We start from the raw sequence: 22217 nt of genomic DNA on the forward strand, positions 1-22217 counted from the left end.
ATTTATGTATCTTTACCTACCTTTAATATAAGACCAACAGTTTCAAATTTAGGTGCCTAAAATTCAGAAAATAATTCCATAATTAGATACCAAGCAGGCTGGTTTTTACAAGTGCGGAGTGTCACAGATCCACAGGATTGGTGCTATGGCCCCAGCTTTGGAACAGTCTCTAGTCTCAATCTATTTACCGTTGTGGGGCCACATATGTGGCTTTCTGTATGTTATGTGGGCAGCATCCACACAATAATGATATATATTGCACACACACACGTACTATCATGCACTGCTACAGACTAGGGACTGAATGGCTAGGCAGCAGTTTTGCAGAAAAGGACCTAGGGGTTACAGTGGATGAGAAGCTGGATATGAGTCAGCAGTGTGCCCTTGTTGCCAAGAAGGCCAATGGCATTTTAGGATGGATAAGTAGGGGCATTGCCAGCAGATCGAGGGACGTGATCGTTCCTCTCTATTCGACATTGGTGAGGCCTCATCTGGAGTACTGTGTCCAGTTTTGGGCCCCACACTACAAGAAGGATGTGGAAAAATTGGAAAACATCCAGCAGAGGGCAACAAAAATGATTAGGGGACTGGAACACATGACTTATGAGGAGATGCTGAGGGAACGGGGATTGTTTAGCCTGCGGAAGAGAAGAGTGAGGGGGGATTTGATAGCTGCTTTGAACTACTTGAAAGGGGGTTCCAAAGAGGGTGGATCTAGACTGTTCTCAGTGGTAGCAGATGACAGAATGAGGAGTAATGGTCTCAAGTTGCAGTGGGGGAGGTTTAGGTTGGATATTAGGAAAAACTTTTTCACTAGGAGGGTGGTGAAACACTGGAATGCGTTATCTAGGCAGGTGGTGGAATCTCCTTCCTTAGAAGTTTTTAAGGTCAGGCTTGACAAAGCCCTGGTTGGGATGATTTAGTTGGGGATGGGTCCTGCTTTGAGCAGGGGTTGGACTAGATGACCTCCTGAGGTTCCTTCCAACCCTGATATTGTATGATTCTACCTGTATGTCTACAAAAAAAAAATTTAGTATTTGTTATATGACAGCAATACGATTCAAATCAATATAGTGCCTTTCATTTCAACACTGGTAAATGTCTACCAAGACCATTTTAAATGAGCAAAATAAGTCAAAACATTAACTGCTAAAATTAGTTAATTTACTGTAAGGGTGGCATAACAGTGTATTGCCACCCTCACGTCCACACCACTGATGGCAGAGCAGCTGGCCTGAGTGCCTGGAGAGCGCGGTTGCGGAGCCTTGCCTGATGCGGGGTGCCCACTCAACCAGGGACTGCCCCCCCCATGCACCTAGAACCCTTACCCAGGGACTGCCCACCAGCCCCTCCCCAGACTGCCCTCCCACCAGGGACTGACCTCCATGTACACAGACCCTCCCAACCAGGGCCTGCCCCTCAACCTGTCTCCAGACTGCCCCCCCGCCCAGCCAGGGACTGTCCCCATGCACCCAGACCCCAGCCAAGGACTGTCGCCCATGTACCGAGACTACGTCTCCCAAGGACTGCCCCTCAACCCCTCTCCAGACTTTCCACCCTACATCACACACACCCCCTGAGACTGTCCCCCTCCCCAAAACTGGGCTGGAAAACATGCCTGCCTTGCAGAACCAGGGTGACCCGCACAGGGACTATTCCCTCCAGCATCCAGTCCCCTACCCATGGACTAGCCCCTATGCACTCAAACCCCACCCCCATCCGGGGACTGCCCCCAGCCACTAGTCCCCCTCATGCACTAGCTGCACTCTCCTCCCCACACTCCTAACCACCTACACCTCCCCTCCTCATGTTCGTTGGTCTCCTACCTCAGCTGCACATAGCTCCCTGGCCCTAGGACAGCTGAGCTTTCTCCAGCCACAGTCACAAGACCAATGATCCTGTGGGGGAAAGGGAGCGGGGGAACAGAGCACCCTTGCTTCCTGCAGATGTACTGGGCCTGATCCCACCAGGGGGACGCTGATGCTGTTGGGCCTGATCCTGAGCTCCATTTTCATACATCCACCTGGCTGGCTCTGCACCTGGAGCAAGTGCCCCTCCTGCCCTGCCCTAGTTACGACCCAGAGGATGTCATATGTGAGCAGCCCGTAGGTGGAGAACTCCTGCTCCAGGAGGAGCCCCTTCAGTGTGCCAGAGCCCTCCATGTCTCTCACTCTTCCTCCAAGGTAAGCCATGTGGCTTCCCCGCCTCCTCAGAACAGACCTCTGGACCTTCAATACTCTTGCTTCACACCATGAGCTTCATTCAGTGAGTTTAACTGAGACAGACATGTGATGTAGACATGCACGCTCTTCAGGAATTAATGGACCTCATCCAGCATTTGTAGTGACAACAATAATGTTGGATTTTTTAGTAGTGACACAGCACAGGGAGTCCTTATGTTAGCACAGAGAACTGAAGGTGAAAGATTTGTCCATTCTGGTTAGCCCAGAGCCTTGCCAAACTCTAGTGAACCCCTTGGTTCAAGCTTTGTCTCCCCGCCTGGCCTCCTTTGTCAGACTCCAAGTGAGAGCCCCTCCTCTTACCAGCAGCCAGCTCTTATCCCCCACCTCATACCCCTCCAGTCCTTTGATCTCGAGCTGGGGATTGTTGACTGTCCAGGCAATTGGATTTGTCATTGTCTTATGCTCCACTGATATGGAGACCAAGGCTCAGACAGCTGGGAGACACCCATACCCATGTCTCTCAGCCTTCTCAGAGAGCAAATAGTCCCCTTCCTCTCATTGGGTAACAATGCAACACATAGGAGAAACTGAAGCACAAACAGGACTCAAAACATTCCCATTTAGTCACATTGAGCACCCACAACTTGAAGTGAAATAAAATCTTTTTTTGGGGGGAAAAAAACAAAACAAAAAAACCAAACAGACTTTACAATGGGTCAGATCCTCACCTAATGTAAATCACAGTAGCTCCATTGAAGGCAGCATAGAAATCCTTGGTGTTATGCAGATTTATACAAATTGAGGATCTGATGCAATGTCTATTTTTGCCCTTCATTCAGTCTCCCCACTTATTCCTCACTCTAATCAGCGTAGGAGTGTTCTTTACAATGTAGTGTATATACTCTGGCCTTGTCAAGCAATTAACCTCCACCTATTATCTTGCAGGCACAGCTTAATAGACCTCACCGTTAGAACACTTAGCTGTATGTTCAGCCAACAGTCCTCTGTTTAATTTTATCCCATGACACTTATCTATACTCCTTTCACCACTCTGAGAGTATGTCTACACTGCCCACCTTACAGAGCTACTGTGGCAGTGCTGTCATGCTTCATCACCAGGGGAGTCCTCTCCTGGCGATAAAAGACAGCCATCCCGAATGGGTGGTGGTAGCTGTCTATACTGGTGCTTTTCAGCGCTAAAACTTGTTGCTCAGGGGGCTGTTTTTTCACACCCCTGAATGACTAAGTTTTTAGTGCTGAAAGTGGTAGTGTAGACACAGACTAAGACCCTGTCTACACTGGCAGGTTTCTGTGAAGTAAAGCAGCTTTCTGCGCTGTAACTCCTGAGGTGTACACAGTGTCATGCCACTTAGTGCGCAGAAACCGCACAGTTGCAGCGCTTTTAAAAAAAAAAAAACACACACACACACAAAAAAACACCCTGCCGAGAGGTGTACAGCTTTCTGCATCGGGGCTACAGCGCTGTGGTGCCAGTGTAGACACCGTGATCGATTACAGCGCTGTGATTGGCCTCTGGGAGGTGTCCCACAATACGTGTTCTCACCTCTCTGGTCATTGGTTTGAACTCTACTGCTCTGCCCTCAGGTGACCAACAGTCATCCCCACCCCTTAAATTCCTTGGAAATTTTGAAAGTCCCCTTCCTGTTTGCTTGGTGATGCGAGCACTGGTGTCAGTGCATCTTTCTAGGTGGCCATGCCTGCTCCATGCACTAGGTGATCCCATGCTTGGAGCAATGCCGTGCTCCTGGACCTCATTGGCATTTGTGTGGGACAAGGTTGTCCAGTCCCAGCTGTACTCCAGTCGTAGGAATTATAATACCCACTGACAGATTTCACGATGCATGACAGAAAGGGGCCATGACTGGGGCGAAATTGCTGTGCAGGGTCAAAGTGAAGGAGCTGTGGAATGCCTACCAAAAGGCACGAGAGGCAAACTGCTGCTGTGCCCTTGAGCTGCTGGTTCTACAAAGAGCTGGACACAATATTCGGTGGTGACCACACCTCCACTGCGAAGACCACTGTGGATACTTCAGTGGCTCACGTGCCAGTCAAAAGTGGACTGCACCAGGAGGAGGAAATCTTGCACAAGGAGGAGGAGGAGGGAGACCCAGAGGCAGAGGATGACTTGGAGGTCAGATGCATGTAGCCAGGAGCTCTTTTCTACCCCAGAGAAGGCTACCCAGTCACAGCTGTTGGTCGTTGGTGAAGCGCAAACAGGAGAGGAGGCCCCTGGGAAGTGGATTTGATTTTGGGAATCACTGAAGCAAGGTGTTGGGGGCAGGAGGATTGCAGAAAGCTGGCTTGTCTCCCACCACATGCTTAGTCTGAGCAGTGGAATAGGCTGTTGATTGACTCCCTCACTTCATGGGAATTTCCCTCAGAAAAATCCAGGAAACTTTCATGTATATAGTTCTTTGGCAGAGATGCTTTGTTTCTTGCCCCATTAACGGTAACTTTCCCATACCACTGTGTCATAATGGTGAATGGCTGCGAAGAATTAGAAATTGGCCAAGAAGTACGAAGAAGGACTTTCTGCATGAGGTTATAATGCACTCTGCCTCTGAGAAACAGGAATTGAAAGAGTGGTGGGACAGTGAGATGAGGGACTGAAAGGAGAATGTTGCAAGCCAGAATGAAGTCTTGGAGCAGCTGTTAAAGGTTACAGAGCGCCAAGCAGACATGCTCCAGGAGACACTAGCTCTTCAAACCGAGCAGCTCTGCGCCTGCCCTTCCCTGCAGCCGCTGTTGCAAAAAACTCTTTCCCATGATCCCCCCAGACACCAACACACTCAACAACCTCCTGGCTCCAGTCTATACCTGCGGCATTTCACTCCTCCCCCGTCACTGTCCAGCAATGTGGAACAACCCACTGCACTCAACAGCCATCCCTCTGCAGTTTGGCCCTGCTGAAATACAGTACCCACTGCATTGTACTCAAAAGGAGAAGGTTGGATAGGTTATCTGGACCTACATAAATCTTTAGCTGTCCCCGTAACCCTCCTCCTCCTGGGACCTTCCCTTCCCCCATCCCCTTCACTGCCGATGCATTTTTGGTTTGACTCTCTCTTCTGGTGGTTGTTTTTTTAAATAAAAGAATTGTGTTGGTTTGAAAGTAATCTTTATTCTATTAATTGAAAGCAAACAGAGCCCTGCAAAGCAACATTCAATTATGTTAAACCCACATATTTTATCATCTGCACCAATCACCTCCTAGAATTACAAGCACTGTACGCCCGAGCATAGAGACAAATATTAGTGGCTTTCAGCTTCAAATTGCTGCCTCAAGACATAGAATCATAGAATCATAGAATATCAGGGTTGGAAGGGACCCCAGAAGGTCATCTAGTCCAACCCCCTGCTCAAAGCAGGACCAAGTCCCAGTTAAATCATCCTAGCCAGGGCTTTGTCAAGCCTGACCTTAAAAACCTCTAAGGAAGGAGATTCTACCACCTCCCTAGGTAACGCATTCCAGTGTTTCACCACCCTCTTAGTGAAAAAGTTTTTCCTAATATCCAATCTAAACCTCCCCCATTGCAACTTGAGACCATTACTCCTCGTTCTGTCATCTGCTACCATTGAGAACAGTCTAGAGCCATCCTCTTTGAAACCCCCTTTCAGGTAGTTGAAAGCAGCTATCAAATCCCCCCTCATTCTTCTCTTCTGCAGACTAAACAATCCCAGCTCCCTCAGCCTCTCCTCATAAGTCATGTGCTTTAGACCCCTAATCATTTTTGTTGCCCTTCGCTGTACTCTTTCCAATTTATCCACATCCTTCTTGTAGTGTGGGGCCCAAAACTGGACACAGTACTCCAGATGAGGCCTCACCAGTGTCGAATAGAGGGGAACGATCACGTCCCTCGATCTGCTCGCTATGCCCCTACTTATACATCCCAAAATGCCATTGGCCTTCTTGGCAACAAGGGCACACTGCTGACTCATATCCAGCTTCTCGTCCACTGTCACCCCTAGGTCCTTTTCCGCAGAACTGCTGCCGAGCCATTCGGTCCCTAGTCTGTAGCGGTGCATTGGATTCTTCCATCCTAAGTGCAGGACCCTGCACTTATCCTTATTGAACCTCATTAGATTTCTTTTGGCCCAATCTTCCAATTTGTCTAGGTCCTTCTGTATCCTATCCCTCCCCTCCAGCTTATCTACCACTCCTACCAGTTTAGTATCATCCGCAAATTTGCTGAGAGTGCAATCCACACCATCCTCCAGATCATTTATGAAGATATTGAACAAAACGGGCCCCAGGACCGACCCCTGGGGCACTCCACTTGACACCGGCTGCCAACTAGACATGGAGCCATTGATCACTACCCGTTGAGCCCGACAATCTAGCCAGCTTTCTACCCACCTTATAGTGCATTCATCCAGCCCATACTTCCTTAACTTGCTGACAAGAATGCTGTGGGAGACCGTGTCAAAAGCTTTGCTAAAGTCAAGAAACAATACATCCACTGCTTTCCCTTCATCCACAGAACCAGTAATCTCATCATAAAAGGCGATTAGATTAGTCAGGCATGACCTTCCCTTGGTGAATCCATGCTGACTGTTCCTGATCACTTTCCTCTCCTCTAAGTGCTTCAGGATTGATTCTTTGAGGACCTGCTCCATGATTTTTCCAGGGACTGAGGTGAGGCTGACCGGCCTGTAGTTCCCAGGATCCTCCTTCTTCCCTTTTTTAAAGATGGGCACTACATTAGCCTTTTTCCAGTCATCCGGGACTTCCCCCGTTCGCCACGAGTTTTCAAAGATAATGGCCAAGGGCTCTGCAATCACAGCCGCCAATTCCCTCAGCACTCTCGGATGCAATTCGTCCGGCCCCATGGACTTGTGCACGTCCAGCTTTTCTAAATAGTCCCTAACCACCTCTATCTCTACAGAGGGCTGGCCATCTCTTCCCCATTTTGTGATGCCCAGCACAGCAGTCTGGGAGCTGACCTTGTTAGTGAAAACAGAGGCAAAAAAAGCATTGAGTACATTAGCTTTTTCCACATCCTCTGTCACTAGCTTGCCTCCCTCATTCAGTAAGGGGCCCACACTTTCCTTGGCTTTCTTCTTGTTGCCAACATACCTGAAGAAACCCTTCTTGTTACTCTTGACATCTCTTGCTAGCTGCAGCTCCAGGTGCGATTTGGCCCTCCTGATATCTTTCCTACATGCCCGAGCAATATTTTTATACTCTTCCCTGGTCATATGTCCAACCTTCCACTTCTTGTAAGCTTCTTTTTTATGTTTAAGATCCGCTAGGATTTCACCATTAAGCCAAGCTGGTCGCCTGCCATATTTACTATTCTTTCGACTCATCGGGATGGTTTGTCCCTGTAACCTCAACAGGGATTCCTTGAAATACAGCCAGCTCTCCTGGACTCCCTTCCCTTTCATGTTAGTCCCCCAGGGGATCCTGGCCATCTGTTCCCTGAGGGAGTCAAAGTCTGCTTTCCTGAAGTCCAGGGTCCGTATCCTGCTGCTTACCTTTCTTCCCTGCGTCAGGATCCTGAACTCAACCAACTCATGGTCACTGCCTCCCAGATTCCCATCCACTTTTGCTTCCCCCACTAATTCTACCCGGTTTGTGAGCAGCAGGTCAAGAAAAGCGCTCCCCCTAGTTGGCTCCCCTAGCACTTGCACCAGGAAATTGTCCCCTACGCTTTCCAAAAACTTCCTGGATTGTCTATGCACCGCTGTATTGCTCTCCCAGCAGATATCAGGAAAATTAAAGTCACCCATGAGAATCAGGGCATGCGATCTAGTAGCTTCCGTGAGTTGCCGGAAGAAAGCCTCATCCACCTCATCCCCCTGGTCCGGTGGTCTATAGCAGACTCCCACCATGACATCACTCTTGTTGCACACACTTCTAAACTTAATCCAGAGACACTCAGGTTTTTCCACAGTTTCGTACCGGAGCTCTGAGCAGTCATACTGCTCCCTTACATACAGTGCTACTCCCCCACCTTTTCTGCCCTGCCTGTCCTTCCTGAACAGTTTATAACCATCCATGACTGTACTCCAGTCATGTGAGTTATCCCACCAAGTCTCTGTTATTCCAATCACGTCATAATTCTTTGACATCACCAGGACCTCCAGTTCTCCCTGCTTGTTTCCAAGGCTTTGTGCATTTGTATATAAGCACTTGAGATAACCTGTTGATCGCCCCTCATTCCCAGTATGAGGCAGGAGCCCTCCCCTCACAGACATTCCTGCCTGTGCTTCCTCCCGGTATCCCGCTTTCCCACTTACCTCAGGGCTTTGGTCTCCTTCCCCCGGTGAACCTAGTTTAAAGCCCTCCTCACTAGGTTAGCCAGCCTGCTGGCAAAGATGTTCTTCCCTCTCTTCGTAAGATGGAGCCCGTCTCTGCCCAGCACTCCTCCTTCATGGAACACCATCCCATGGTCAAAGAATCCAAAGCCTTCTCTCCGACACCACCTGCGTAGCCATTCGTTGACCTCCACGATTCGACGGTCCCTACCCAGGCCTTTTCCTTCCACGGGGAGGATGGACGAGAACACCACTTGCGCCTCCAACTCCTTTATCCTTCTTCCCAGAGCCACGTAGTCCGCAGTGATCCGCTCAAGGTCATTCTTGGCAGTATCATTGGTGCCCACGTGGAGAAGCAGGAAGGGGTAGCGATCCGAGGGCTTGATGAGTCTCGGCAGTCTCTCCGTCACATCACGAATCTTAGCCCCTGGCAAGCAGCAGACTTCTCGGTTTTCCCGGTCAGGGCGGCAGATAGATGACTCAGTTCCCCGGAGGAGAGAGTCCCCGACCACCACCACCCGCCTTCTCCTCTTGGGAGTGGTGGTCGTGGAACCCCCAACCTCAGGACATCGCATCTCATGCCTCCCAACCAGCGGAGTCTCCTTCTGCTTTCTCCCCCCAGACCTATCATCTGGTCCACACCCTGATCCCTGATCCTGATGGCCCTGTGATGCGCCCCTCTAATAGCCCTGCTCTCTGGCTGTTCAAACTCAGCCTCCAGGCACTGAGCTTCTGTGGTCCAGCCCCGAGTGAAGCTTTCACCCTTCTCTTCACAAATATTATGGAGCGTACAGCACGTGGCTATAAACATAGGAATATTGTCATCGGCCAGGTCCAGCTTCCCATACAGGCATCACCATCTGGCTTTTAAACAACCAAAAGAACACTGAACAGTCATTCTGCACTTGCTCAGTCTGTTGAACCGCTCCTTGCTGCTGTCAAGGTTCTCCATGTATGGCTGCACAACCCATGGCATTAAGGGGTAGGTGAGATCTCCCAGAATCAGAATGAGCATTTCAACTTGCCCTAGGGTGACCTTCTGGTCCGGGAAGAAAGTCCCTGCTTGCAGCTTCCTGAACAGGCCAGTGTTCCAAAAGATGTGTGCGTCATGCATCTTTCCAGACAAGCCTGTGTTAATGTCTGTGAAATGCCCATGGTGATCCACAAGCACCTGGAGAATGATTGAGAAATACCCCTTGTGATTAATGTACTTGGTGACTAGATGGTCTGATGCCAGAATTGGAATGTGTGCGCCATTTATTGCCCCTCTGCAGTTAGGGAAGCCCATTTGTGCAAAGCCATCCACAATGTCACGCACATTGAGCAGAGTCAAGGTCTTTCGGCTCAGGATGCAACAGTAGACTTTCCCACTCTGAACCGGTTAGTGACCAATCGGTAGCAGTCTGGAGTAGCCAGCTTCCATACTGCAATCGCCATGCACTTCTCCAACAGTAGGGCAGCTCTCATTCTTGTGTCCTTGTACCGCAGGGCTGAGGCAAGTTCATCACACAGTCCCATAAACGTGGCTTTCCTCATCTGAAAGTTCTGTAGCCGCTGCTCAGCATCCCAGACATGCATGACAATGTGATCCCACCACTGAGTGCTTGTTTCCTGAGCCCAAAAGTGGCTTTCTACTGTGATCAGCACCTCCGGGAATACCACAAACAATCTCATGTCATAACTACTACGCGTGGCGAGATCAATGTCACACTCCTCTTGCCTTTGTAGTTTAAGGAATAACTCCACTGGCATTCGTGACGTGTTAGTCAGAGCGAGCAGCATACTGGTCAACAATTCGGGATCCATTCCTGCAGCCTGAAGAGGCAGGGCCCGCAGTACACAAACCATTGAAAGCTGATGCCAAATGCGGACAGAAGGACAAGGATTGCTGGGATGTGAAGCAATGCATCACAGGGGATTGGGACAGGACCCACAGTGCCCTGCTACATCATCGATATTCAGGCCTGTCTGTAAAGGCCTATACTTTAAGAATTTAGGTGTACTCTTATCACTTAGCTAGTTATAGAGGTACAAAACAAGAATCAAAATCACTGTCTGCCAGTGTAAGGGCCTTCTCTTACTGTGATAGTCTGAGGCCCTGTTCTTAGGTAAGGCCTTTGGCTAAGCAGCAGAGGCAGCCATAAGCTGGGAAGCGAATGGTCACAGCCTCACATTCCAAACTAGTCACATTGAAATAAGGTAGTTTGGGGCTGTTAAAAAGGTGATCCAATCTATCACCTCCAGAGAATGGGAAGAGCCCAGAAGATTTAAAGAAAACTTAGTTTGATAGCGTCTTATCTGGCAAGAACTCACTTATCAATAGCTGGGGTGTGAAATCCTCATTTCTTTGTTGTTGTATCACTGTAGTCCCCATTTCCCTATTGTTTGTCTGTATAATCTCTGTCTGGTTCTGTGATTAATTATACAGCAGACAGAAACAATTTTGTTGGGTGTTAACCAATTAAGGCAGTGGGATATAATTGGTTAAATAATCATGTTACAATATGTTAGGATTGGTTAGTTAAATTTCAGTAAAAATGATGGGTTAAGATATGCTAAGCAGAACTCAAGTTTTACTATATAGTCTGCAGTCAATCAGGAAGTAAGTGGGGGAATGGGGGTTGGGGAATTGGAATCATGTTTTGCTAAAGGGGGCGGGGAATGGGAACAGGGACACAGGTAAGGCTCTGTGGTGTCAGAGCTGGGAGGGGGGGACACTAAGGAAGGAAACTGGAATCATGCTTGCTGGAAGTTCACCCCAATAAAAATTGAATTGTTTGCACCTTTGGACTTTGGGTATTGTTGCTCTCTGTTCATGCGAGAAGACCAGGGAAGTAAGCGGGTGAAGGAATAAGCCTCTTTCATCCCCTTCGCCTTCCCACAACTCTTAGCAGCAGAAGAGAAAGAGGTGCCATCAGGATTCCCTCCCCACTCTGAACTCTGGGGTACAGATGTGGGAATCCGCATGAAAGACTCCCTAGCTTATCTCTACCAGCTTAGGTTAAAAACTTCCCCGGCACAAATTCTTCCCTGTCCTTGGAATGGTATCACTGCCACCACCAAGGGAGTTAGACAAAGATTCAGGAAAAGGACCACTTGGAGTTCCTGTTTCCCCAAAATATCCCCCCAAGCCGCTTTACCCCCTTTCTTGGGGGGGGGGCTTGTGAGTAAACAACGTGAGTGCAGATCAGCCGCTTGGGTTTTAGGGCACTAAAAAAAACAATCAGGTTCTTAACAAAACAGAAAAGGGGCTTGAGGGGATATTTTGGGGAAACAGGAACTCCAAGTGGTCCTTTTCCTGAGTCTTTGTCTAACTAATTTGGTGGTGGCAGCGATACCATTTCAAGGCCAAGGAAGAATTTGTGCCTTGGGGAAGTTTTTAACCTAAGCTGGTAGAGATAAGCTAAGGGGTCTTTCATGTGGGTCCCCCCATCTGTAACCCAGAGTTCAGAGTGGGGAGGGAACCCTGAGAGGTGCTCTGTGGGATAGCTACCCAGAGTGCACCACTCTGAATACCGCTACAAGTGCCGCATGTGTGAACACGCTATTGCACAGGCAGCTGACGGTGTGAACATATAACAGCGATTTTCCTTCGAAGCTCTCTGAGCAGCGCTGCAACTCCCGGCACTGTAACTCTGCCAGTGTGAAGAACAAGGAGTACTTGTGGCACCTTAGAGACTAACAAATGTATTTGAGTATAAGCTTTTGTGGGCTAAAGCCCACTTCATCAGATGCATGCAGTGGAAAATACAATAGGAAGAGATTATATATATGTGTGTGTATATATATATATACACACACACACACACAGAACAAGCACTGAGTCTGTGTATAACAAAATAGAACTTTTAATAAAAGGGAAAGGAAACCAAGCATTAGTCTGGGAAAACACCACAACCATATTCAAAAGCATGCGACCATAAGCAAAAACCCTACCCCACAACGTGCTGGACAGTGTCCTTTGTCTCAGTTTCCCACCTTGTGGTGGCAAAGTCCAATGAACAAACTTTGCTTTAACACATTACTCCCCTCTTCCTGCACTGCACCCCACTTACAGTTGGCTGTCCTTGTTTAGCAAAGACCCAGAGTTCAGAGATGTGTTTATAGGGGTTCATCTCCCACCCCAGAAGTCACTGGGGTCACTGCACTTCTGCAATTGCTGCTTGCTGCTGCCGGACACTCACTGCTACTTCTGCCATGTCTTGTTTTGAGGTTCCTTCACTGCTTAACCCAGGTCTTTAGTGATTTCAGCTCCTAATGATTTCACTATGTAGCAGGGAACCTCACTGCCCGTACAATCTCCGCATTGTCTTTCATTTCACCCTTGTCCCTACACCAGGTCTAAGGCATAGCCCTGAGAGCTGCTTGTCAGGGAGTCAGCTCTGGTAATCACTGAACAGAAAAAATGACTGAGTTTAAAGACAGAGCTGATTAGATTAAACAGTGTAGAGGGGAAGGTCAAATGGTGTCCAGGCCTCTGTAGGCAGAATCCACATCACAAGGTAGGTATACATACACATGCCCATACCCCTTCTCATCTTCACTGGGACCCCCTCAATCAGGATATGCAAAGCACAGTTCTGCTGCCCTTTACTCATACAATAAGGATAACATTTCATTAACCCTGCCTTCAAATACTAGAGTGATTTGTAACTTGAAGTCAGCCAGAATTGATCATTTTGGCAAAGGAGCTCCATCATACTGTGCACCTAGGCAGAGTAGACACATCTATGTAAACACAGTCTGCTCCTAAGTCTTTTCTCCGAGTGCATCACTGGATGTCACTGGAGAGCTCATTCAGACCCTGCTTACATAAAAAATACTCCCCCATCTCAGTTCTGTCCATCCTTGCAATAGTATTTAAAAATGCTGACACCAGGAAAGGGAGAGAGAAGAGAAAGAAAATTAGGAGGAACAGGGTTTGCACAGCTCCTAGCATAGGGGGATAACTGGAGACCCTGGGGGGGCAGGGGGAGGAAGAAGGTGGTTATAGGGGCATCCAGAGCCCCTGGCATGTGGAAAATATGTATCACACAGAACCCCTGGTGGGGATGGAAATGGGAGACCCTGTTATGGGGAGAAGAGCAGAACAGGGGAGAAAAGTGGAAATGAATGGGTGCATAAACCCCTGTCATGGGGTGGGAGAGTGAGGAAACATGTTACAGGGGGACAGTGAGAAGTATTCAGAGCCCCTGGCATGGAAAGAGGGGGTAACGGGTCACACAGAGCAACTTGGCAAGATGGAGAGGCTGGGGAGTTGCAGGGATTCCCTGAAATAGAAGGGGATGGGAAGGTTGCACACAAAGACCTTGTGTGCAGGGTGGGCAGAATGGAGGAATGCAAGGAGCTCTTGGTGTGTGCAATGTGCATGGTCTACGCAACACCACACTGTGCCATCCTCTCCTTTATTGAAGTTTACATTTTCAAATGTTTGCAGAATATTTCTTGATGGGAAAGTTTCCAAACCAGATTCATTATTAACCCCAGGAGGCATGGTGATCTTTGTTTGCCACTATGGCAACTGGGAGATTGGGGTTGTGATACTGCAGGATAGTAACATTCACCAGAAGAGACTTGTGGTATATGCTCCAGAGCTACTTGAGCCTTCTTAATGGTGACAATGGTGTAGTGTTGGCTGGCTTAAGATCCAAGCCAGGGGACAGGCCATGGTAGGTGGTATGGCTAAGTGAGTTCACAATCAAGCCAGAGAGAACCTTCAAGTTTCCTTATCATTTACAATAAGGTGTGTCCTATTCTTGGGAGCCCAGCTGCAGCTGACTGCTGCTGCAAGGACTATTCTTTGTTTTCTAGGGTTATTACTACAGTCAGTACATTTGCACCCTATGTGTCATTTTATTAATCCCCCCACCCCTCATGTGGGCATTGGCATCCTTGGCAATTTCAATGTGAAGGAAAAAAGGTTGCATTGATTTTGATGATTTGTGGGCTTCTCAGTGAGATTCCATACTGAAGTCCTGTCATGTTTCTGATGAGCTAATGTTCACCTTGTAATTTAACTGCTTTCTGATTGTTCTCAGGAGGTGTGTGTTTTGACACAAGAACTGGGTTTGTTTTGAATTCAATTATAGTATACAAACAAGACTGGTTTCCTCAGAAGTATGTGGTGATATTAATTTAGAAGGGGAGGAGGGAAATATTCTCACAATTTATATTCACTTCAAGGCAAGGTCAGTCTCTGGTTTAAGACAGAGAATTTCCTTTTTGCTGGTTGTTACACTGCCTAGATAGAATACTTTTATCACAAAAGTGCTGGTATGAATCTAGTCACTGGGCAAGAGAGATAATGACTCTACAGCCCACCTGGGAGTTGGGAGAGCCAGGACCCAGTCCCTCTGCTCTAGTGAGTCTTTAGTTATCCAAACTAGAACAGAATCAACACGAGAGATTGAGGAAGCCCTGTATCAGAATGTCCTATAACTCAGTAGTTAGAGCACTGCCCTGTGAGATGGGAGAGCCCTGTTCAAATCACTTCTCTCCCATCTGACCGAGAGGGGGGAATTGAACTTGTGTGTCTTCTATATCCCAGCTGAGTGCTCTGATCACTGGCTAAGAGTTAAAAGATGGGTGGAGCGAAGCAGGCACCTAACAGTCAGCTGGAGGTGGTGCCCAACTTATTCTCACAAGGTACACTTAAGCCATCTGGCTCCAAGAGAGGGGTTCCAGGCTGTGAATCACTAGCAGAGATGGGCAACTCTCTGGACTTAGCCCTATCTCTGTCAGAGGGGTGAGGCTTAGGACACCCCTCTCATCCTCATCTCACATTGGCTAGTTTAGGTAGTTGCCTGCTTAACTTGCTGGCTTTGATGAATCATAGAGCCTATCTGTCCCCATTCACTGTTGTTTCACTCTGACGGGCCCCAGAACAGCAATCCCAAAACACAAGGAAATCGATGAAAGACGTGCAGGTAGGTGGTCAAATCAAAACATGCAATAAACAGAAACCAGTTAAGTCAGCAACACTCTGAACAAAACATAACAGTCCAAATGGCATGCAGCAGCAGGCTGAGAGTAACTGCACAAACCTGATTCTACATACACACACACCAGAACTAAAACATGGCGTTCAGTAAGCAGGAAGGCAACACATCTGCACACACCAAAAATGTAAAGGAACCTACATACCTGCCTTGAAAGTGTTGTTCCTGTGACTTTCTTGTGACTCTAGCCCTAAGTTACTTAGGAACATATGCCAAAATTTCATGTAAAGTCAAGGGAAATAATCCTAAATCACTTAGGCACATTTAAAAATTTTGCCCCCAGCCTGGAACCTAAATCTCTTTAGCCCCATTTCTATATTAGTCTTCTCCTACCCTTTTCCGGGCACCACTAAATACTTAGGTTTCAGAGTAGCAGCCGTGTTAGTCTGTAGCCGCAGAAAGAGAAGGAGGACTTGTGGCACCTTCTCTAAGGTGCCACAAGTACTCCTTTTCTTTTTACTAAATACTTAATTTTCTTTTGCTCCTTCATTAGTAAATGTATACATTTATGCATCAGGTTTATCATATGTATTGTATGTACTCTGTGTAAGATATACAATAACCAAACAAGTATTTACAAAATGTTAGGTGATGCCGGAAAGATAAATCTTTTTACATTAGCCAAATGTGTCATGTAGTAATGACATTGGTGAAGAATATATGCTAACAGGGAATTTTCTACCATTTAAGCAATCTGGCAGTTATGGATCCTTGAGAATCTCTGGGGATGAATACTCTATATTAAGAATGAAAGGATTCCATATTTCTTCACAGAACTTTAAATAGAAAAGTACATATGCATTGTTGCAAGGATAAGTGTCCCAAAAAGTTATTTCAAATAATCTTGTTTATGTTTTGAAACAAACTGAATTTTCTGCATGGGCAAATGAAAATGCAGTGTATACTACTGTATGGATTTCTGCGGAAATAATAGTATTGTGTGGGAAAGGATTCTGCTAATGCAACTTCTCTATAGAACGTTGATAGCTTTTAACAGAAGATAAATAGGGTATTTGAGACTCTGATGTGTATAGGATGCAAATAATTTCTACCTTGAAATACCAACCTTTTCCTTTACATTTTTTGCTGAAAATATATTTCCATCATGTTAGTAATTTTTGGAATAAAGCTTTTCCCATTTGTATTTCTCTTTGTTCAGTTAACAAATGCAACAGGATATAATGATCTTCATACACTTTTGTGTGATAATAAAACTAAAATAAGTGTAGGCACTTGGGGCCAAATCCTGCAGATTTGGGTAAATCAGTGGGACTTTTGCCTGAATAAGGAATGAATCCTGCAGGACAGGATCTTTTATTTTTGATAAAAGCTACATTTATAAGGTCTGTAATAATTTTTTCTTTCCATATACAAATTAGCAGCTACATGGATTAGATGTGGATTTGATTTTGCAGTCCAATTAGAAGACAGTGGGCTTTTTTCCTGAGTTGCATGAAAGAATTATAGCCAATCCTACAGTAAACAATGTAAAGATTTGTTAAATAGGAAAAAGAAATGAGAGTTATTTATGAGGTTGAAACGGGCAACACGTATACAAAATGAATTACAATCTTAAATTTCAAAAGGTAATATACGCTTCTATAATAAGCAAGCTCTATATGTCCACAAGTACCTGAGGATCCCTTGCTTATGTCTAGAAACTTGGCCTCTCAAAGTCCAAGCAGCATAGAGATACAATTCCTTCTTAGCAATTTTTATGCCTTTCCTCACTTGTGCTCTGACCTGATGGGAGGAATTTACTTGCATGACTCATCTTTACCTAGGGTGTGGGAAGAGAGGAGGCAAAAGCAACAAACATCTTTTGTCCTCTTTAGTGTTCCACAATAGCCCATCTGGTGTCAACTGACCATCCCTTTTGGACAGTAAATAACACCTTCTGTTGGAGCCCAGCAACTGACACAAGTTAATGTCACCTTCTGCCATGTACATTGGTCAAACTGGACATTCTCTATGTAAAAGAACGAATGGACACAAATCAGACGTCAAGAATTATAACATTCAAAAACCAGTCGGAGAACACTTCAATCTCTCCGGTCACATGATTACAGACCTGAGAGTGGCTATCCTTCAACAAAAAAAACTTCAAAAACAGACTCCAATGAGAGACTGCTGAATTGGAATTAACTTGCAAACTGGATACAATTAAGTAGGCTTGAATAGAGACTGGGAGTGGATGAGTCATTACATAAAGTAAAACTATTTCCCCATGTTATTTCTCCCCCCACCTCACCCCCCACTGTTCCTCAGACGTTCTTCTAACTGCTGGAAATGGCCCACCTTGATTATCACTACAAAAGGTTTTCCTCCTTTCCCCCCCTCCTTCCTGCTGATAATAGCTCATCTTAAGTGATCACTCTCCTTACAGTGTGTATGATAAAACCCATTGTTTCATGTTCTCTGTGTGTGTATATCAATCTCCCCACTGTATTTTCCACCGAATGCATCCGATGAAGTGAGCTGTAGCTCATGAAAGCTTATGCTCAAATAAATTTGTTAGTCTCTAAGGTGCCACAAGTACTCCTTTTCTTTTTTTGCAAATACAGACTAACACGGCTGCTACTCTGAATCCTTTCCTTTTCTTTCCTGACTGGTGATTTACAGTCAGAGATTCACAATACAAATGCTCAAATATTACCTTACAATATGGGATACAGATATTATAAGTGAGATTAATGCATGCAGCCACCCAGAAGCATTCAATAAAGTTTAAAAACACTAAATATATTCTAATTCTAATTTTTTTAACAATATTAAAAAAGGTGAGCTAGACTGATTCCAGCTATGTATCTGTCAGTGTCCATTTGAGACAGGGGGACCTTGGCCTGAGCTGGCACCTGGTCTGCCCATGTCACAACAGGGTCAAGACATCCATGGTAAAAAATTTTTGGGAAGTTTGTCTGAATTGGATAATGTTCAGGTTATACAGAAGGACATGGAAAAGACCTATTAGGTCATTTAGTACCTGTCTGCCAATCCATTAGTTCTTTCTTACACATGGTACCCAATGAAGTCAAAGGTGTTTTTCCTGGCTGCGAGGTTGGGCCCCTATTCCATCTTGTAAATTGACTTGCGTGGTCCAGTTTTTTTCTGAAGTTTCCTAGTTGCAGCAGCTTCCACCCCTTTTCTTGGAAGGCAGTTCCACAATTTAACAATTCTCATTAGCAGGAAGTTTCTCTCATATTTAGGTTTCTTAATTCTATGCCTCTACTTCTAATCACTTAAACTATCTCTGAGGCCATGTTATGCCATCATTTTTAAATCAGAACTTCCCTCTAAAAATCAGTGATGAAATCTAATTAAAAACATTAACAATAATGTCCTTGTCTTTAACATCTTTGGAGACTTAAGGCATTTTCAAGGTATGAATAGGTCCGTTAAGCTGCACCAAAGACTCTGGTATGCAAGTAGATTTGCCCAAATTGGGTTTAAAAAAAAAGTAAGTGTGACCCTTAACTTCTCAGTCTAACAATTTGCAATTAGACAAATAGGTTAGATTAAAAGAGAAAACAAGAATTTGGCTGCTCCAAATTTTTAAAGAATGTGAATGAAGCTTGGATCAAACAATAACTTATTAGTCATCATGCGTGGGTGTGGATAAAATATGAACTGTTCTCAAAAAGTCATACCTTCATAGGCTTAAACAACATAGCCAAAGGTCACAACACAAGACAAGAACTCAGAGTTTAAGACAAAAAGTATGGAAATATACGAAATAGCATCAAAGTCAGATCTATGTCTGCATCCTTGAGTCTTGTTCATAAAACAAGATAAACAAATCTTACTTCCACAGCCTAGAGAAATGTACTTGAAAAGTGAACAAAATAAATCAGAGGTATTTACTAATACATGATTTAAATAATAGAATCAGTGCCATGCAGCCAGCAATATTGCATTTATATGAACAGATTTGTTACTATATTTACTTGCACAAGGCTCCAATCAGATTGTGGATGAACTGAAATAGCCCAGTGGTAGAATATCATTCTAGTGTCTAACAGCTCAATCTTGTGAGGTTCTCAGTACCCTTCTACTGCTATGACTCCCAAAACCTAAAGAATTGGGCCATAAATCATATGAAATTTTCATTCCCTTGTGAATTTGTCACACTGTAATTGGGATCAAATTATTTAAAAAAATATGGGTGCCCCAAATACCCATTTACTTGCAAGTATTTAAGGAAGAGATTCACAAACTTTTTTGCTGCATCCCCCTTTGGAAATTCATGTCCCATGTGCACCCCTCCCCCCAGGCCCTGTCCCCACCCCCTTGATTAGCTGCTCCCAGCCCCCTTTCTCTCATTCTACCACCCAGTTTCCCCCTCCTGCAGCCCCACTCTTCCCACAGCCAGGCCACAATCCTTATCAGGAACCTGCTGACTCTACTCATTGGCTCTAGTTGCTTCCTCTGTACTGCTGCTGCCTGTACCCCGCTCCCTGTGCTACTATCTGCTGCCACCAGCCTAGTGTCCATGGCATGTGCGGGTTCGGTGTGAGGGGGCAGGGAATAACAAGCACTGTAGGTAGAGGTGGGCTCACTCTCCAACCCTTCCTTCTGGAGCCTCCCTTTGTGCTCTGGCTGTTGCCACTGCACCTGCCTGCAGAAATGCGTTACCTCTGCTGACTCCTGTGCCACAGAGAGTAGCAAGGATGTAGGAATGTTCTACTTCATATCAGGTGCTTGCTCCCCCAATAACCTAATTGGGTCCCTGCATGGGGGTGGGGGGGACATACATGTCCCACAATTTGAAAACCTATGGATTTAAAGTAATTTAGGGCATGAAACTGCAGCCCTTGTTTCACCTAGAAGATTAATCTTTTCTTGCTGGTTCTAATCATTTCTGTGACATTTTCTGCTTTTCCATTTTGTTGACTGGTCTCAGCTATACTTATTCTCTTTCTCCTTGCTTTCAAAAGTAGAATCTCCTCTCCTGTCATTGCATCACTTTCAGAGTCACCTCATACACTGAATAAAATCAGATCAACCAGTGTTGCTAATAGAGTCTTCAAAGGCGTGAGGGAAATCACTGCAAAAAATAGTAAAGCCCTGCAAAAGCCTGTGAAAGAAATGCCAAACATTACCCTCCAAAACCATGAAAGAAACTTCCAAAATACCAATGTAATTTCAATATGAATTGTCCTACCAGACTCTTCCCAAAGATGGTTACGTGTCCCAGGCTGCAGTCTCTTCTCTGACTGCACTGATGCTTCCATAGTGGCTACTGCCATATCACACTTCACACCCCTCCCATCTGCTGCTTCCAGCCTCTGTAGCCTTCCCCCCCCCCCCCCAGCAGAAGCACTGCTTAGTAAATGAAAGGGACTCATTTTGCTCCGATTGGAAATAGGAATTCTGTGCTGTAATTAGGTTCTCAATTGCTCAGCTAAAGTATACCAAAATCAGGCTCTTTTCCTATGCTCAGTTTTACTCCTTCTATTGTGTTCCCTCCTACACTTGGAATGGCCATCCTAACATCCACAAAGCAACCTCTCTCCTTCAAAACCCAGCCCTTCCAGTAGTCCCTCCAACCTTCTCCTCAGCATCTTCCCTTACAAGGGCTATACTATAACATCTTGTCTTGAAGTTTTTTTTGGCTTTCATCTTACGTTATTTATCAATTTAGTAGAGACACTGAGTGTAGGCCTGATATTCATCTGGCATAAGTCTGCCTAGTGCCATTAATTTCAGTAGGAATAGGCCAACTTACACCAGCTGGAGATCTGATTCTATGTTTGCAAAGAACTAGTGGAACAACCCCCTACATGCGACGCAAATACAGAACTTTCAGATCTGCAACTCCAACCCCACGTCAGAACATTTCAATAAAAGGTCAAAACAAAGTGTTACTTAGATTTTTCTATAGTGAATTTTGTTCCAGGGGATAATTTTGAAATGTCAATTTTTTATTTCAGATTCAGAACAAAAAACAATTAATATTTTTTAGGAATTCCCAGCAGAAGGGGAATTTCAGATTCTAACCAGCTCTACCATTAACTTATATTCACTCCAGGTATTCTAAGCTCTGTCTGTTGTCACAAATATTTTAATGATGCTGTGTTGGTGATATTAGCCATATTAGACTGGATGAGTGGTCTGCAAATGATAATTGCCACTTGCTTGTTTAGTGTTTTTATCTTGATTTCAGGGGAGATATGAATAAGAGCACAGGGCAAGGCACCTCCTCCACCTCAGCAGGCTCAGTGCTTCATCCTCTAACCCCAGGGGCCTGGAGTAAGTCAGCCCCACTCCAGATGTTGTTTACTTTCCCACTTGGGGATTATGTCTCAATATTTCAGGGCAGGCCCAAGAAAAGCTCCTCCACCGAACTAAAAAACAAATTCACAAACACAAAACAAATTGAAATACCTTTTTCTACCCCCATTTCTCTGGGGGTGGGAAGTGGCCTTGCTATTGTCACAGGTGCCAGTCCTTCCCTTAAGGGAGCATGCATTTAGATAGATTCCCTCCTAGGAAGGAAAGCTACCTTCCACCCTGGAGAAGCCTTTCTCACTGCCACTATTAGCCCTACAGCAGCTTGTCTCTCTTCTTCCTATCTAACTGGGGGAGGGGTGGGGTGTTAAAGGTCCCAGGCAGCCCTTAATTGGACTCAGGTCCCTTGTTAATTGATCGCTGTCTGGGTTAGTGCAGCTATTACCAAAAGATGTGACAATTAGTTTTAGGATGTAGTTGAAAGAGATGACTAGTGAGATACCAACTGAATTATTAAAACTAGTCT

The 22217-nt window shown here is 45.7% G+C and overlaps 1 long non-coding RNA gene across 1 annotated transcript in view; it reads right to left on the minus strand.

Annotated features, from left to right (window-relative positions):
• LOC122459108 overlaps positions 1-22016 on the minus strand; it is a 30897-nt gene extending 8881 nt beyond the window's left edge. The window contains exons 1-2 of the long non-coding RNA XR_006279574.1: positions 21848-22016; positions 21-56 (exon numbers count right to left, since the gene is read on the minus strand). This is a non-coding gene — a long non-coding RNA (uncharacterized LOC122459108). The remainder of the gene's footprint in view (positions 1-20; positions 57-21847) is intronic.
• Between the last annotated feature and the right edge of the window lie 201 nt (positions 22017-22217).

The sequence above is a fragment of the Dermochelys coriacea genome, chromosome 3 (genome assembly GCF_009764565.3).
Source record: "Dermochelys coriacea isolate rDerCor1 chromosome 3, rDerCor1.pri.v4, whole genome shotgun sequence".
Lineage (NCBI taxonomy): Eukaryota > Metazoa > Chordata > Testudines > Dermochelyidae > Dermochelys > Dermochelys coriacea.